We start from the raw sequence: 17,130 nt of genomic DNA, 5'->3' as shown, positions 1-17,130 counted from the left end.
CTTTCTCTCCCGCTCCCTCTCTTCCTTCTTTCAAAGACTTTCCCCCTATATCTTCCTTCTTTATTCCTTCATTCTCTCTCTCATCTCACCCCCTCCCTCCTTTTGTCTTTCCTTTCCTCTCCTCCCTCTATTTCTTTCTCCTTCTCCCTCTTCCATCCTTCCTTCTGTCAAATGGTGTAGCATGGATGACTGGAATATCAGAAGAAGAAGAAAGCCGTGATGAGACAGGGGAAATATTAGAACAAATAATAGCTGAAGTTTTTTGCAAAAGTAGTGACAAAGACCAAACCACAGATCCAAGAAGCTCAAAGAACACCAACCGAGTAAATACTAAAAAACCCACATGTAAGCATTTTATATTCAAATTTCTTGAAACCTAAGACAGAAAAGATTTTGAAGGCAGCCAGAGGAAAAAATACCTATTACCTACAAGGAACAAATATAAGTGTTACAGCAGACTTCTCATTGGAAATCATGCAAGCAAAAAGACAACAGAGTGACATCTTTAAAGTGTTGAAAGAAAAAAACTGTCAACCAAGAATTCTGTATACAGCAAAAGCGTTATTCAAAAATGAAGGAGAAATGGAGAGTTAGTGTTCAATGGGTACAGAGTTTCAGTTTGAAAAACTTCTAGAGATGGAAAGTGGTCATGGTTGCACAACCATGTGAATGTACTTAATGCCACTAAACTGTACAATTAAAAATGGTTAAAAAAAGAAAAATGGTTAAAATGGCAAATTTTATATTGTGGATATTTTACCTTTTTTTTTTTTTTTTTTTTTTTTTTTTTGCTAAGCAAGTTTCACCCTGAGCTAACATGTGTTGCCAATCATCTTTTTTCTTGAGGAAGATTGGCCCTGAGCTAACATCTGGGCCAATCTTCCTCTACTTTGTATGTGGGTTGCTGCCACAGCATGACTGCTGATAAGCAGTGTAGGTCCATGCCTGGAAACCGAATCCAGGCCACTGAAGTAGAGTGCACAGAACTTAACCCCTAGGCCATGAGGCCAGTCTCCCAAAATTTTTAAGTGAAAGAAAAATAAAGACCCTTAGAGAAAAAAGTGGGAGAGGACATTCATTGCCAACATGCTTGCCCTATAAGGAATATTAAAGGAAGCTCTCCAGTCAGAAAGAATATGATTAAGGTCAAAACTTGGATCTTCACAAAGAAATGAAGTGAGTTAGAAATTAAATAAATAAAGCTTCAATATAATTTTTTTATTTTCTCTTTTTGTTTTTAATTGCTCCCCAAAATAATATTTTATTATTTGCAATGTATTTGGGTGTTTATAGCATATTAAAAGTGAAATATATGATAAGAATGACACAAGATACAGGAAGGAGGATTCAGCAATATACCATTCTAAGGTTCTTTCACTGCACATGAAATGGTGTAATTTTATTTGAAAATAAACTCCTATAACTTAATATTGTCTATTGCTTAGGGTAACCACTAAGAAAGTTTTCAAAAGAGATATAAATAATATGTCACATGCAGAGATAAAATGCTGTCATAAAATACACTCAAATCAGAGAGGGCAGAATAAAAGGAAACAAAAAACAAAGAAAAATATAACAAATAGAAAACAGCTAGCAAGAGGGTAGATTTTAATCCAAATATATCAATAGTAAGCATCTTTTGCACCATTTTTGAATTTTTTATTGAGGTTACATTGATTTATCACATTACATAAATTTCGAGTTTACATCATTATATTTTGACTTCCATTTAGACTACATTGTGCTCACCACAAAAAATCTAGTTGCCATCTGTCACAATACTCATGTGCCCGTTTACCTCTTTCACAGAAAATCTCTATGATCTTGGGTTTGGCAATGAGCTTTTACATATAACATCAAAAGCACATTCTATGAAAGAAAATTTAGTAAGTTATACTTTATCAAAATTAAAAACACTTGCTCTGCAAAAGACACTATTAAAAGAATGAAAATACAAGTCACAAACTGGGAGAAAATATTTGCAAATCACATCTGATAAAAGACTTCTATACAACAACTATTTTAAATTGCTAATTTTTAAAATGGGGGGAAAGATCTAAACAGATGATTCAAAAAGAAGATATACGACATATATATATATATATATATGCCCCTGGGGATAAGGGAGGGTTTCCAGTAGAGAACGTGGGTTCTGGAGGTTCAGGAGGATGATAGGGAAGGAGCATATGTGTTGAAATGAAGGTGGCGTATGAGTGATGATAAGAATCCAGCCTAGGTCTTCTGAAACTGCATAAAAGCCCATTTCTCAGTCTTCCTGCTGTTTTTTCTCCCCACGAGGGCTGAGTTCATTGTTCCTTCCCTCCTTTCTTCTTTTCTTCTAAAGATGGACAAGGAGACCAGATCCCAAATTATCCTCTCCAAAAAAAAAAAAAAATCAAAAGATAGCTGAGAACTCAATGAGAAGGCCAGACTGGGAGGGAGGGAAAGAAAATCAGTCAGTGTGAAATTTCCTGATGTGGATGACATGGAGGGAGGGGATATGGATGTTTAGAAGGATCAAAGCTGGTAGAGGTGAACAAAAGCAAGGATTGGATGGAAGGATGTATGATTGAATGATGAAAAGAAGGATGCATGGATGGGAGGATGGATGGAGGAACAGCTGGATGGGTGGACAAATGAAGAGAAGAGTCATCAGGTATGGATGGACCAATGGATAAATGAATGGGAGGATGGCAAATGGATGAAAGGTTGAAGGTATTGTTGAATAGAAGGATGAATAAATAAATGTATTGATAGTTGGATGAGAGGATGTAACGATGGAAGAAAGAGTAGACGTATGGTTAAATGGGTGGACGGTAAGCTGGAGGGATGGGTGGATGAAGGTACAATGAATGTATCAGAGGAAAAAGGAAAAAATAATGGATGCTATAGGAAGGGTGCACAGCTAGTGTTTCAGATAATTTCCTGGTTGGATATAAATGGATGGAAGAATTCCTGGGTGACAGCAGAAAAAGAGAAGGTTGAATGAACCAGCCTGGTGGGGTAAGGCTTTTTGAAATTGGTGCACAGGCAGTTGGGGACGAATGGATGGATCTTAGAGTGACATGTCTCTGTGAGGCTGGAGGTGTATAGTTCCTATAGATTGTGGGTTGGGGGGGTGTTCAGTTAGGAAGTCATAAGTAAGGTTGTTGTATCTGTTAGTATGAGAGACTCAAAAATAATATTGACTTAAGCAAGATAACAGTTTATATCTGATGTGCCAGTCTGGGTGTAAGCAATCAGAGGCTGACATGGCAGCTCCAATGCTAAAAGCCCAAGTTTCTTCTGTCTTTAGCACCACAGTTTCCCAGAGCATTGCCTTGATCCTCACAGTTGAAGATGGCTTACAGCTACATATGCTGGGTCTGCATTCCAACCAGCAGGACAATGGGGCATAGGCGTGTAAGGCAGAACCTGGAAGTGACAGAGGTCACTTCCCCTCAAATCTCATTTGCTCACAGTCTCAGTGTCATGCCTAGCTACAAGGAAAACGTAGTCTTTATTTTGGATGGTCTTGAGCTCAGTTCAGATTTAGGGGTTCTATTACCAAAGAAAGAAGGGGTAAATGAATGTAGGGGAAAAACTAACAGTATCTGCTATAGGGATTGGCTCACGGCTGATAGAGAAACAAAAGGAAAACAACCCGCAAAGAGCAGGGTTGATATCCAGTGGATGCACTCACTGTTGTGAAAGTTTGGAATAGGGAGTGGGGTCCCAGACAGGTTCTCAGACACAGCAGAGATGAATACCTTTGGGACGCTTTTGTTCACATGCTTCCAGATGATAAAGAACACCAGGATGGACACATGATAAACAGGAAGAGCGTGAAGACCTCTCAGATCTGCATGGCACCACGAAGAATGAACTGCCCTTGGTCAGGGGCCCTGGTTACAAAGATCCTGGGATTAAACTTATTCAATAACGTGAATACTTGCAGATTAAATTTCCTGGGAGTTGGGTCCCACATGGGAATTTGCTATGCTGTGGAATTTATATGACTTCTAGTCTCCCTCTGAGCTCACCATTGAGTGCAAGCTCGAGAGGCCATTCTCTTGTCTTTATTCCTTGAGCCCCGTCTTCACTCATGTCCTGCCCTCCAATTTTGTCCTTTGAGAGCACGTCCAAGGTCATTGAATGCTCTAGGGTCAGGGGAACCAGGTTCAAGTCCTTCCTCTGCTACTTCCTTGATGCATAGTGATCTTGAACAAGACATCTCCTTTCTTTGATCTCAGTTTCCATTTCTGTAAAATGAGAATACCAACACAATACCTCCTTTTCCAGGTTGTTGTATGGATTAAATATATCGAAAACCATCAGCATGGTGCCATTACCATTAGTTATTCAACAGCCTACTCTCTAATCCAGGCTCCTCAGGACTTTGAAATCTGTTCTCAGGGAGGATTTTCTGTAAATGAAGCATATGGCTACAGAAGTGAGGCTAAGCACAGACTGAGGCTGATGGCAGGTACTGGGCAGACGACAGCATGAACTGTCAACTAGGTGCTGGTCTAGCAGGGGAGGGAGGAAGAAGAAGGGAAGACTGCCCATTCCTGAACCTCTTCTGTGTGCTAGCACTGTGCTAAGATCTTTATGTTCATGCTTTCATCAGATCTTCATGTCTCTGTGCATCATTCTCATTTCGCACACAAACAGACTGAGACTTGCCAGAAGTCACCAGACTCTCAAGGGGCAGAGACAGAATTAATACATCAGTTTGCACCTCCAGGAACTACCTCCCTCCCACCAGTGACCTGCTCAGGGCTCCTTGCCTTGGGCTGTGGTGTGGAAGAAGATTCGGGGATAGGACTGGCCGGTACATATCAGAGAGGGGGTAAGAAGTAGGGAGACTTATGAGTGAGGTAAGGAGATTTCTAGTCCTGAAGTGTAGATGTTGGGAGGATAACTGCTCAATATTTTTCTCTGGTGGTTGGGGCTGTGACCTACAGAATTTTCAGGAGCACTATTGTAACCAATAATCTCCAGAAAGAGGGTGGATAGTAAAGCAATTCCTCTCTTGTTGAAGCCCCAAACTAGTGGGCTAGGGAGGAGGCCAGACATCCCTCCTTCTGGCCTCTGGGATCTCAATTTTGACCTTCAGAAATTGGGCGTCCTAGGCCTCAGCCAGCTGACTTGGGTGGTTCCTCAAGTTTCTACTAATATCTTGATTCTTTTGCTTTAGCACTTTTTCTAGGGGTTGGGGGAGAGCCATCGTGCCTGCCTGTCTCCTCTGAGAAGCTCTCCCTCTGTGGCCTCATGTAGGCTCCCTGTTTAGACTATCCTGACTGTCTCCAGGTGAGGGAGGCAGTTATCTGATCTCTCCACCCAAACCAGGAAGAAGGGAGCTGGGAGACACCTGTGAGGCCAGGTTGACAGATTGAGGAAACAAAGAAGGCTAAGAAAGGTGAGAAGGAAGAAAAGGTTCCTTCCTGGCCTTCTCCTCACCCCTCAACCCCCTGTATTCCTAATAAACAATTACATAATCAGGTCCATCTTCCTCTCTTCCCTAGGCAGTAAGTCAGAAGGGGCGGTATCTGGGCAAAGAGCATGTGTAAACAAGAAGAGAGCAAGAGAAAGTGATTTCTGGGTGACAGAGAGCAAGAGAAAGAAAGAGTGGGAGTGAGCAGAGAGACGATGAAAGAACCAAGGAGAGAGAGAAAGAGAAAGAGACAAAGTGTCAGAGAGAGACAGAGAGAGAGAAGCAGGGAGAGGAAGGGAGGGAGGGGATGATTGGCTTGGGCCCAGGGAAACAAGGAGGAGGAATCAGAGAAGGACACAGGCACAGATAGAGGGAGAAATGGAGAGAGATACATACAGGGAAAGGAAGAGAGAGACCAACTAGAGAGAGACATTCACTCAGATGTGTAGACAGAGATAATAACTGAGAGAGATCCAGGGACATGGGGTGATCTAGAGAAGCAAGAAGCAGAGATTCAGAGGAAAGAGCCATTGCACTACTGAGAGACTGAGATAGAAGTTCAGAGAAAGGGACAGAGAGACACAAAGGAAAGTAGAAACAGTCCAATGAAGGAGAGGTAGAAGTGCCTGAGGCAGAACAGGGCTGCATCAAGGAGGAGAGACATGAGCCTGTCAAAGGGGTAGGTGACCTGGCCAAGACCTGCCAGCATGGACAGGGAAGCCTCATGAGCAGCCAGCACAGTTGTGTTTCCAGTACACCTTCTGTGTCAGGTCCTGACAGACCTGATTTCTTTTAATCCCAACAAGTCTCACTGGTGATGATTACAGCCGATACCTCTAGAGCACTATGTCCCAGGCACATTTAAGTACTTTGCACACATCTCACCTAATCTCCACAACAGCCCTGCACAGTGAGGGCAGCCATTATCTCCATTTTACAGAGCAAAGGGGTTAAATAACTGTCCAGATCACCAGCTCATAGCTAGTATTCAACGCCCAGCTATTTGAATCCAATCTGTCATTTTAACTCCTCAACTCCCAAAAGTGAGAACTGGGGACTCTGGGGATGTGGCCCCCAAATTCGGAAAAGTGAGAGATCTTAGGTTGGTGTCCAAAGTTTGACAGAAGGAGCCTATGAACACCCTGAAATGATCATGCAACATGGAGCTCCCTCGTGCCCACCTGGAGAAGCTGTGTGTTCAAGCATTTTGGATCCCTAGAAGGTATAGCTCTTATTTATTCCACACGTGGTTGTCATGAACCCTACTATGTGTCAGGCACTGTTCTGGAGGATAGCAAGGGGGTCCAGGAGGACCAGAACAAACAATCACAGCAACGGTGAATAGTCAGCATGAATTCCTGCCTCACAGAGCTGACATTTGCGTAGGAGGGGACATGGTCAGAGCCTTTGCCTGATGCTCCTGGAGTTTGTCCAGCTTGCTTTGGCCTCAAGGCCTTTGCCCTTGCTGTCCTCTTCCCAGGCAGTGAGCCAGAAGGGGTGGTATCTGGGCAAAGAGTATGTGTAAATAAGAAGAGAGCAAGAGAAAGTGATTTCTGGGTGACAGAGAGCAAGAGAAAGAAAGAGTGGGAGTGAGCAGAGAGACGATGAAAGAGCCAGGGAGAGAGAGAGAGAAAGAGACAAAGTGTCAGAGAGAGACAGAGAGAGAGAAGCAGGGAGAGGAAGGGTGGGAGGGGATGATTGACTGGGACCCAGTGAAACAAGGAGGAGGAACCAGAGAAGGTAGCCATCCTTCTTCTCACACCTTCTCATGGCTGACTCTCAAAAGTCACCTCCTTAAAGAAGCCCTTGCTGACCACCCAACCTAAAGCAGCCCCCACCAGTTAGTTAGTATCCATCATATTTCCTTGTTTAATTTTCTTCACGGCATTTATCACTACCTGAGGTCATATTTATTCCACATGCTGCTGGCTTTTAGTCTGTCTCGCCTGCTGGAAATTACAAACTCCACGAGGGGAGGCACTTTGGTTTTCCTGTTCTTGGCTGCAGCCCCTGTGCCTACATTAATATGGAGCATGTGCTCACTCATCCTCTGTCCATCAGCAACAACAACTGACTCATGCATCATGCTCCCCATGGACCACTAGGCACTCCATGCTCCTTACAGGTTTTAACTCAGTTAATCTTCCAGCCACTCTTGGAGGAAGGAATTTTAGATGGGGAAAGTGAGACAGAGGTTAAGAAACTTACTCAGACTCACAGAGTTGCATGATTCAAGCTCAGGCACTGTGGCTCCTGAGCCCTGCTCCTCAAGACTCCACCCTGCTGGTCACCTGAGCCCATGCATTCCTGTCTTCCCACCCCAGGCCTGGTGCGATGGGGCCATGCTCAGCTTCCCCCATTTCCCACCTGGCCTGACTTCTCATTTCACAACCTCAGTCCCAGCTCCTGCTCTTGAAACTGTTTCCTTTTGAAACAGAACAAACACCAACCTTGGCGAGGCTGGCCCCTTTCCCAACCACACAGAGATCTGGCCCTGACAGGAGAGCTGATTCACGGGGTGGCAGGGTGGCTGGGCGGGGACAGCTCTGGCCGGATGACCTTCAAAGCCAGCCTGGCCAACCTGTGGGGAGCTGCAGCTCCAGTCTAGAGCTGGTAGCCTCGTGCGCCCCCTGCGGGAGAAGTGCTGCAACTGCAGGGCCGGTTGGGAGGGGAGATGCCACAGGAATTTATAGCGTGCCCCTGGACCTTGCAGCCCGGCCTTTCTGCCTCTCTGTCTGGCTTACATGATTTTCCCCGTAGGAGCCAACATCCTAGCTGTTCTGTAATGTTCTAGAAGGCCTATGCTCAACCTCAGGGCGCCTACTGTCAGGTTCTTTCTCTTCTTTGGTTCCTTCAACTTCTCTCTCTCTCTCTCTCCCTCCCGCACTGTCTCTGTCTCTCTTCTTTGGGGGTAAAAATGCTTCAGTGGGCCCTTCGGTTGTGTAAAAGAAAAGCCGAGGACTTATTTAGGATCCAAAACATTTAAACCAATGAGGAGGAAACACACTGTATGATAATATTTACCCCCCTAGATGTAGGGGGGTGGTTCCTGTGACCCATTGCAGTGGAGCAGATGCACTGCCCCCACCCTGGTGGGAGCGTCCTCAGCCTCCTTCAGAATCTACCTCAGTTCAAGTGGTTGGTAAACTGTTGACTGTGTAAAAAGAGATTTTCAAAAAAAGGGAGAAAAATGGAAAACTGGAAAAATGAAATCGTGTATCAAATGAGTGAGCATGTCAATGTTATTCTTTTGCAGTTCCTTTTTGTGAGTCCACAACTGAATCTCACTGACGTTGATATTCACTGTGCCAACTTAAAAAAGCATTTTGCCTGTTATTTTAGCTCAAAATGAGTTTATTTGGGAATAGCCAAAAGAATTGGAACTGCAGATGGGCAAGCTGTGGTGAACCATAGGTAAACCCAGAAAACAAATAAGGGGAGCTGCCTTTATAGAGAAAAAGGGGGAATAGGGAGGGGCTGTTACAAGGCAAGTCCTTTGGGGCAAAGTAACAGTTGGTGGTGGCAACAGCTTCTCATTGGCTGAGCTGCAGCATTTCTCATTGGCTGGGTCGTCACCAGGTAGGGAGAGAAATCTTCCTTCGTAGTAAAGTAGTTTTACATCCTGTCCAAGATGCAGGCCTCCATCTCTTCCTGTTGGTGTAATGGGCAATGTGTGATAGGGCGTGAGAGCTCCCCCTACAGGCCTTCCCCATCCAATTTAGTTGAGGTTTCTTTTATTAATTTGCACAATTGTGTCTGCTTTTATTTCATTCCCAACTTCATTTTCTTTTAGTTTAGAGCTAATGCCAACTGTGTGTCTAGTGTCGAGTGCAGTAAAATAGAATCAACAAATCACACATATTTTTCATCCTTTTCTAGTATTTTGTTTCTGTAGCAGCAGTATATGCCAGTTCTTCCTGTGTATACACCACAGCTTAACTTCTCCGTCTGCCCACTCGGTCTTCTCCCTTCCACAGGTGTTGCTTGATCCCAACAGCACTCCTTAAAGAACATCCTATACAACAAACTCAGGGTCCACTTCCCAAAGAATCCAACCTGCAACGGCCATGAACTGCACAAAGACAGTTGCCTACGTGTATAGAAGTTAGTCATGTGCTCCCCTGAAAGAGCACCCTGTTTTTGTGGATGCATTCAGATGTACATTCAGCCTACCACCTGCTGGCTATCTGTTATGTGTCTGTCATATTGTGCCACCTCCACTTCATACACCACAGAGGAAACCACAGGAGGCAGCTGGAGGGCGATTCTGAGACCTGGTACAGTTTGAGGAATGCCGAAGACTACTGACACTCTTAAGATACCGCCAAGCCTCTTTGGCCTGGACTGTGACATCCCAAGTGCCTCTATGGATTCAGGTGAGCCCAGGTTTTTGTGCCAAGAACATCCATTCTGTGCTGCTTTGCTCTCATTTCCTGAGCAATGTAAACTGTAAAGCTATATCTAATATTGAACAGCTGAGACTAGGTAAACTGAGTAGCTAATGATACGGATGGAAGCTTGCTCATCAACATGCAAATGACTGTGCCCGATGAGTGCAGCTAAATTGCACCTGCATGACTCATGTCACCAGATTGAGGTATGGGCATGGTATATGTCATAGGCAGCTCAGGCTGCTATAACAAGACCATAGACTGGGTGATTTAAACAACAGACATTTATTTCTCACAGTTCTGGAGGATGGGAAGTCCAAGATTAGGATGATGGCAGATTCAGTTCTTGATGAGGGCCCACTTCCTGGCTTGCAGATGGCTGCCTTCTCCCTGTGTCCTCACATGTTGGAGAGAGGAAGTTCTGGTGGCCCTTCTTATAATGGCACTAATCTCACCATGGGGGCTCCACCTTCATGATTTCACCTAAACTTAATTTCTCCCCAAAGGCCCTGTTTCCTAATACCATCACACTGGGGGTTAGGCTTCAACCTATTCAGCTTGGGGGGAGACAAACAGTACCCAATCTTTATTTTTCAGTTAATCACTTGAGACTTCATATGCCTATATTAGCAAGAATCCAATATTTACCTCTCCTTCCCAAATTGTCCAGGAATCCAGGAGTTTACTCCCAAAGGTGTCAATTTTGATCCAAGAAGCCAGGCAATGAGAAAATAGTATTGTCCCTTGGGTTCATATCTGCCTTCACTCTCAGGGGGTGTGAAAAATTGGTACTTCCTGGGCAATGCCTCCTCTTGCTGTATCAGTCAGGCTCCAGCAGGACATAGATGGCAAAGTCACAGGGCTTAACCATGGAGAGGGTAATAGTAGTCCTATCTACAGGTGATTGGGCAGGGCAAAGGGAACCTCCAAGGTCAGGTGAAGCACTCAAGAGAGTGAATCCAAGGAGGTGGGATCATAGGGATTGCCTTGGATTCTGGCTACCACAGCATCCTTCTGCCCACCTGTCATTGACCTGCTTCTGGCCTGCAATATGGAGATGGTGGCTGAACCTCCTGATGCTGTCCTGAGCCATGAGGTGACCTTGAGAGTTGTATCACAGTTCACTCAGGGAAGAAAACTCCATGAGGATTATGGAATAAGGAATTCATTATAGGAGTTAGACCTTACACAATGGTGGGAGGGGCTGGGAAGAGAAAGATCTGAATAGGGAATCAAAGAATCAGAGAAACCAGCCCTGGAATAACTAAGTGAGTCAGGGCTTTCAGAAATCTGGAAGCTAGGCACATCCACTGTTAGAGAAAGACCATGAAGGGGGCTGATGAGGAATTTCTCTGGAAGATTACTGGCTTTTTGGGCTACCACCCCTGTGAGTTCACAATGCTATATCTGGTAGTGGGCTTGGGGCCAATTTTGATCAGCAGGACCAGAAGTCAAGAAGGAGAGATGGATGCAGAATAAGAAGATCCAGGACAAATGAGAACTCATCAACAACTCTGCATCTGCCTGCACTGGAGATGCTGCAGAGAACTACACAGACGCAGCTTCTACTTACTTGATGCTGTCATGCTCATACTTTATAGAAAGTAGACAATAAAGAAATTAACAAATATATAAACAAGGGGTCAGCTAGTGAGTATGTAACAAATAAAATAAAATAGCATGGGAAAATTAAAAATAACGGAGGCCTACTTTAAATAAGATGGTTCAAAGAAAGAATCTTATAAAGAGAGTATTTATGTAGAGGTCTGGAGGATGAAAGAGAAGCCAGCTGAGAAATAAAAGGGAAAGGGAATTTCAGGCAAAGGGAACAGCAAGTGCAGCGACCTCACGCTGGAAAAGGCTTGGTGGGTTCAGGAAACAGAAAGGTGGCCAGTGGGACTGGAGTGTGGTGACATTGTGACTCATGGCAGCGTGGCAGAAGATGACAATGGAGAGATAGGCAGAGAGTAGATCACAGAGAGTTTTGTAGGCCATGATAAAGAATTTGGGTTGTCATCTTTTTTATCACTCCATTCAAAAATCAAAATCCAGGGAAGAAGTACTTGACTAATCTGACTTGGGTCATGTGACCCAGGGGAACATGCTTGGGGCATCTTGATTGAAAGTTCCAACAAGACTTCATCTCACTGGGGACGGCAAGACATCCAGAGCTAAAGCAGGTGCTGTTACCTGAAGGAGATGGAATGGAAACTTGGAAGGCAAAAACAAAAGATATCCATTATAGCAATTCAGTGGCACAAGAGCACCACTCCAGTTTTGCAGTGAGAAAAAATACGTATATATGTCTTAACAGTAGCAATTATTTAAAAATAATTTAACAAATGAATCTCTCCTTCTCCTGGCTCTGTGATGCTGCCACTTCAATGGCATCTGCACACTGATTTCTACTTCGTCCAGATGCCCGTCCTCCTCTTTTCACACAAGTGTTCCTTCTCCTGAGTCAGATTCTTGGGAGAGGTTTGTGGAAGTCCCCACTGCTTCAGGGCTGTTAGGAAAGCTACACAAACAGAAAGGCAACCCCTCCTCATCACCACAAATAGCAGCCCAAGCCCTTCCCTTCCCTCCCAACCCTTTTTTAACATTGTGCTGGTTTTTAGACAAGCCCATAAATTCTTCAACAGGCCTCCAGTCCAAAGGTGGAGTCTTGAATATGGCCCAGCCTTACTGACTTCCTTCTATGTGAATCTGGTCATCAAGGGTCTAATTGGATTGATGATTAAGTGAGACCCACCCAGGATATTCTCCCTTTTTTAGTAAGGAAGATTGGTCCTAAGTTAAAATCTGCGCCAATCTTCCTCTATTTTGTATGTGGGATGCCACCACAGCATGGCTTAATGAGCCCTGTATAGATCTGCACCCAACATTTGAACCCAGGAACCCTGGGCCACGGAAGTGGAGCATACAAACAGCTACTACACCACCAGGCTGGCCCCATCTCCCTTTTGATTAACCCAAAACCCACTGATTTGGGACCTTAATTACATCTGCAAAGTCACCTTGCATTTGCCATGTTCTACTTGCTAGAACCAAGTCGAAGTCTCACCTTAACTCTGTCAAGAAAGAAAAAATAATCCTCCAGTATCCAGGCACTGACCTGTCACTCACAGCCAAGTCTTGTGTTCTGTGTTGAACACAAACAACTCCACAGTCTATCAGTATCAGACACGGCCACTCTTTGACCACAATGGATCAAGACGTAATCAAGACCACTCCATAATCACATCTGAACACAGACAAAACACAAATATTGTCCAAACCTCAAAATACCAAGTATCCCTGTCTCCCAGTTAATGTGAGTAGTTTCTTAAACAATTGCAGCTTTTGCCTCACTATAGTGTACCCTCCCTATAGGTAGGAGTTATTAAGTTGTCTGTATTAGTCATCTCAGGCTGCCATAACAGATACCATAGCCTAGATGACTTAAACAACACAAATTTACTTTCTCACAGTTCTGGAGGCTGGAAGTCCAAGGTCACGGTGTCAGCATGATTGAGGTCCTGTGAGAGCACTCTTCCTGGCTTGCCAAGGGCTGCTTGCTCACTGTGTCACATGGTGGGGGGAGAGAGAAAGGAAGATCTTCAGTGTCTCTTTTATAAGGGCACTAATCCCATCATGAGGGCCTCACCCTCATGACCTCATATAAAGTTAATTACCTCCCAAAGGCCTCACCTCCAAATATCCTCACACTGGGGTTAAGGCTTCAACATATGAATTAGAGGCTAGAGAACACAATTCAATCCATAGCCATCACCGATCATAGAATTACCCTTGCTTCCTAACAGCATCTATTCCAGAGCAATACACCATTTCCTTAAACCCTCTGCAAATCACCTAACACAAACCCAAATCCTATAATGAGTTCTTCCTTAGACCCTCTTGCTGAGAGGCACACAGTCCCCCATGGTGTGAGCTCTCTTTCACCGCAACAAGTCATAAACCCAACTTGTTTGACTACAGATGTCTTCCTGGTGGTCTTTGACTAGAGGGCATTGACACTGTCTTAGGGACTATTTGCTTGCCAGAAACAGAAACTGAGTAAAAGAAATGTAGGTAAAAAGATATGAAGAAATTTCATGGAGAACATTAAGGGCAAGAGAGCTCTATCTCAGTCTTTCTTTCTCTGTTAACTCACAGCCTCTTGTTTTGCCTCTCTCAACATGCCTGCTTATGCCCCTCTCTATAGATCAACTTCTTGTACAAGGTTTTTAACTTGTGAGCCCACAAACTATGCCTTGAATGGCTCTCTGGCTTCCCTGGCATTGTGACTTACTCAAGCAGAGTGACTTTGAGTCTATAGTCTCAAAGGAGAGAATTTTATTGATCTAACCCATGAGTCAGTTTCTTGTCCCCTCACCATATGAGGAGTTTGTCCTTAGTCCAAACTGGCCAAGACAGTGAGGTAATGCAGTAAAAATCATATGACTGTCTAAAACATCCCTTTGCCTGGGGCTGTGGGTGGGGAATAATTTCAAAATATCCCTTTGACCAAAGTTTGGTCAATCTCCTCAACTGTTCATCCAATCTCTAGATAGGTGCCTTCAGATTTAGTGCCCATCTGGAAGCTATGGACAAGGGTCCTATGATATAAATCCTGGAAACTTATGTAAAAGGAGCCAACCAGCCCTTTTGTCAGAGGCAGATACAGAGAATATGGCTTCCTCTCTACTAGACTTTGTCAAGTATCTTTTGGACTCTCCCCTAAGTACTGAATTCTTCTGAGGTCTTAAAACTGTTGGGAGTGAAGGAAAGGGTGGTGGTCTACACTGACCTCAAGGTTGAACTCTGGCAGAACTCACATTGTTGAAAGCTTAAATGAAATATTTTAATGAGTAGATAAAAACAAATGAATGACTTAGGAATAACAGATTTGTGAAGTAATGTACATGGCAGAACTGGTAGAAAGCGTGGACCTTGGGAGAATAGTCACTACAGCGGTAAGAAGTGGTTGAAGCACTTAATATCTTTGAGCACAGGTGATGGAAAACGACTGCTATGTTGAGCAGAGAAGGATGTCTTGGGAGACTATAAATGACTCATAGAATCCATTCCTGCTGATGATGCTGAAATAAAGTTGGCCTCAAAACATTCTACCCTTCCTTGGATCACTCACTCAAGACTCAAAGTCCAAGGAGAGAGCATTGATGAATACAGAGTAGATCATGTGCCTGCCCTCTGGCTCTATGGGGGCTGGGTGGAAGAAGAGCCTTATTCCCTGTGTTAGACTGAATTCTTCCCGATTTTTCACTCTCCTGTTACAGGATTATATGCTCAACTTCTTTGCCATGTAACTTTGTGATCTCTCTCATTGTGGGCAGAATATATATCCCAGCCCCATGGATGTTGGGCCTGACCGTGTGACTTGTTTTAACCAACAGGATGTTACAGAAGCTTTAAATGTGCTGGCTGGTTTGGTAGACTCTTATACTGCTGTCTTCTGCTATAATGATCATGCCCCAGATAGCTGCTTCCCCATCAGCTTGGGCCCCACATTGAAGGGCTCCAAGCTTTCAGTTGGATTCAGGTCTTACTAACAGAGTTTCCTGTGTCAAGGTATAATATACATTATCTAACCAGGTAATGTAGAAGAACATGGCTACTGCATTTCTACCACATGAAAGAATATTTCACTCGTTCACTCATTCATTGATTTACTACTTTTTCATCTTCCTATGTTTCCTTGTCTCTTCCTACCACACTATTCCCCACTATTCCCCCTCATTCTATTCTGCCCTTCCTTTCCTTTACTCCTCCTCCTCCTTTCTTTCCTCTCCCCACTACTCTTTTTCTCCTTCGCCCCTGTGTCTGTGTTACCATCAGTTCTCTGACACCAACTATGTGTGTTACAATCGATTCTATTCTGACACAAACTACCTGGAGTCAGCGTCAGACTCCACAGGTTTAAGGGCTCCATCCCACAAGAGCGAACCCACTTCAGATGCCACCTGCAAGTTTCCGGCATCGCGACCACCCATGCTTCTGCCCATCTGGCTAAAATTCACAACTTCCTACAACCCCCTCATTAATACACTAATTCACTAGAATAACTCACAGAACTCAGGAAGTACTCTAGTTAGGATTACAATTTTATTGTAAAGGATACAACTCAAAAAGAGCCAAATGAAGAAAACACACATAGAGCAAGAACTGTCAGGGAGATACAGAGTTTCTATGCCGTCTTTGTGGAATCTGGGCTCCCTCTCAGCACAACATGTTCACCAACCAGGAAGGCCCACCAAGCCTTTCTGTCCAGAGTTGTTATCAGGGTTTCATTAGCAGGCATGATTGACTAAATCATTGGCCATGTGGTTGAACTCAGTTTCCACCCTCCTTCCCCTCCCCAGAGGTCAAGCTGGCACAATTTCCAACGCTCCAAAGCTTCTCTAATCATATGATTGGTCTTTCTGGTTGACCAGCTGCCATCCTATCTAAGGGCCTACCATGAGTCACCTCATTAATATAACAAAGTCCCAGGAAGCAGGGATAAAGATCAGATACATTTCCTTTCATATTATACCTTGTTTTCCCCTGTTTAAAGTTTGTCCATTCCGTTACCATAGGGATACCGAATAGAGAGAGAACAAGGGCCTAAAGCCTCTCCTTGGTCCAGGAGGAGAAGTCAGCCCCAACCTCAACCCCTAAGGGTGGAAGGTAGACGTGATCTGCTTACCTTGAGGGACAAAATAAAGCCAAAGTCCTCCTCAAATGTCTCCTCCTCATCCAAGCAGTGCCTAGGGGAGAAGATGGTAACTTCTCACAGCAGTGAAGTCAGGAAGGACTGAGCTTGGGCTATACTATATCCTGGGGTTGAGAGAAGATCCTAGGAGAAATACACAAAGTCTCCTTCTAAAGGAAATCCTTGGAGAAAACCCTCAATGTGCTTGAGTGAACACAGGAGTCTCTCATTGGAATAAATGCCCTCATTCCCAAATGACTCAAGACATTTGCTCTGACTAAGCCTCCACACTTCCTATTCACTCCTTACCACTGCCAGGTCTCTCTCTTCGTACCACTGATCACTGCCTACCATTATGTTGTTTATTTACTTTCTCCCCGACTTGATGTCAGTTCCCAGAGGGCAGGGATGTCTCCCTGGTTACTGTCTAACCCCAACATCACTGCCCTGCCTGGCCTTCAATAGGCACTCACCGAACACTTATCAAATAAATGCTGGAGGACTTTGTAAACTCCCTTTACATGCTTTGGAAATTTTCAAGCCATCATCAAGTGCTGTTCTATTTTGATTTGTTCTGCAGGTAGAAGTAAAGACCTTTGTGAATGGTAACTTCTTTGTGAACATTGCAA

At 44.2% G+C, this 17,130-nt stretch overlaps 2 long non-coding RNA genes across 2 annotated transcripts; both read right to left on the bottom strand.

Annotated features, from left to right (window-relative positions):
- Nucleotides 1–1,637: 1,637 nt before the first annotated feature.
- LOC111775199 (uncharacterized) lies at nucleotides 1,638–7,817 on the bottom strand. Its single transcript, XR_011421829.1, has 4 exons — nucleotides 7,625–7,817; nucleotides 4,023–4,241; nucleotides 3,750–3,884; nucleotides 1,638–2,376 (listed from the first exon to the last, which is right to left on the bottom strand). It is a non-coding gene; the product is annotated as an uncharacterized lncRNA (long non-coding RNA).
- A 5,109-nt stretch (nucleotides 7,818–12,926) lies between these two features.
- LOC111775198 (uncharacterized) lies at nucleotides 12,927–16,828 on the bottom strand. The gene is made up of 3 exons (XR_011421828.1): nucleotides 16,496–16,828; nucleotides 13,276–13,368; nucleotides 12,927–13,051 (listed from the first exon to the last, which is right to left on the bottom strand). It is a non-coding gene; the product is annotated as an uncharacterized lncRNA (long non-coding RNA).
- Between the last annotated feature and the right edge of the window lie 302 nt (nucleotides 16,829–17,130).

This window comes from Equus caballus, chromosome 10 (assembly GCF_041296265.1).
Source record: "Equus caballus isolate H_3958 breed thoroughbred chromosome 10, TB-T2T, whole genome shotgun sequence".
NCBI classification, from domain to species: Eukaryota; Metazoa; Chordata; class Mammalia; order Perissodactyla; family Equidae; genus Equus; species Equus caballus.
The sequence above is the reverse complement of the archived record's forward strand: the minus strand, read 5'-3'. Positions and strand labels throughout refer to the sequence as shown.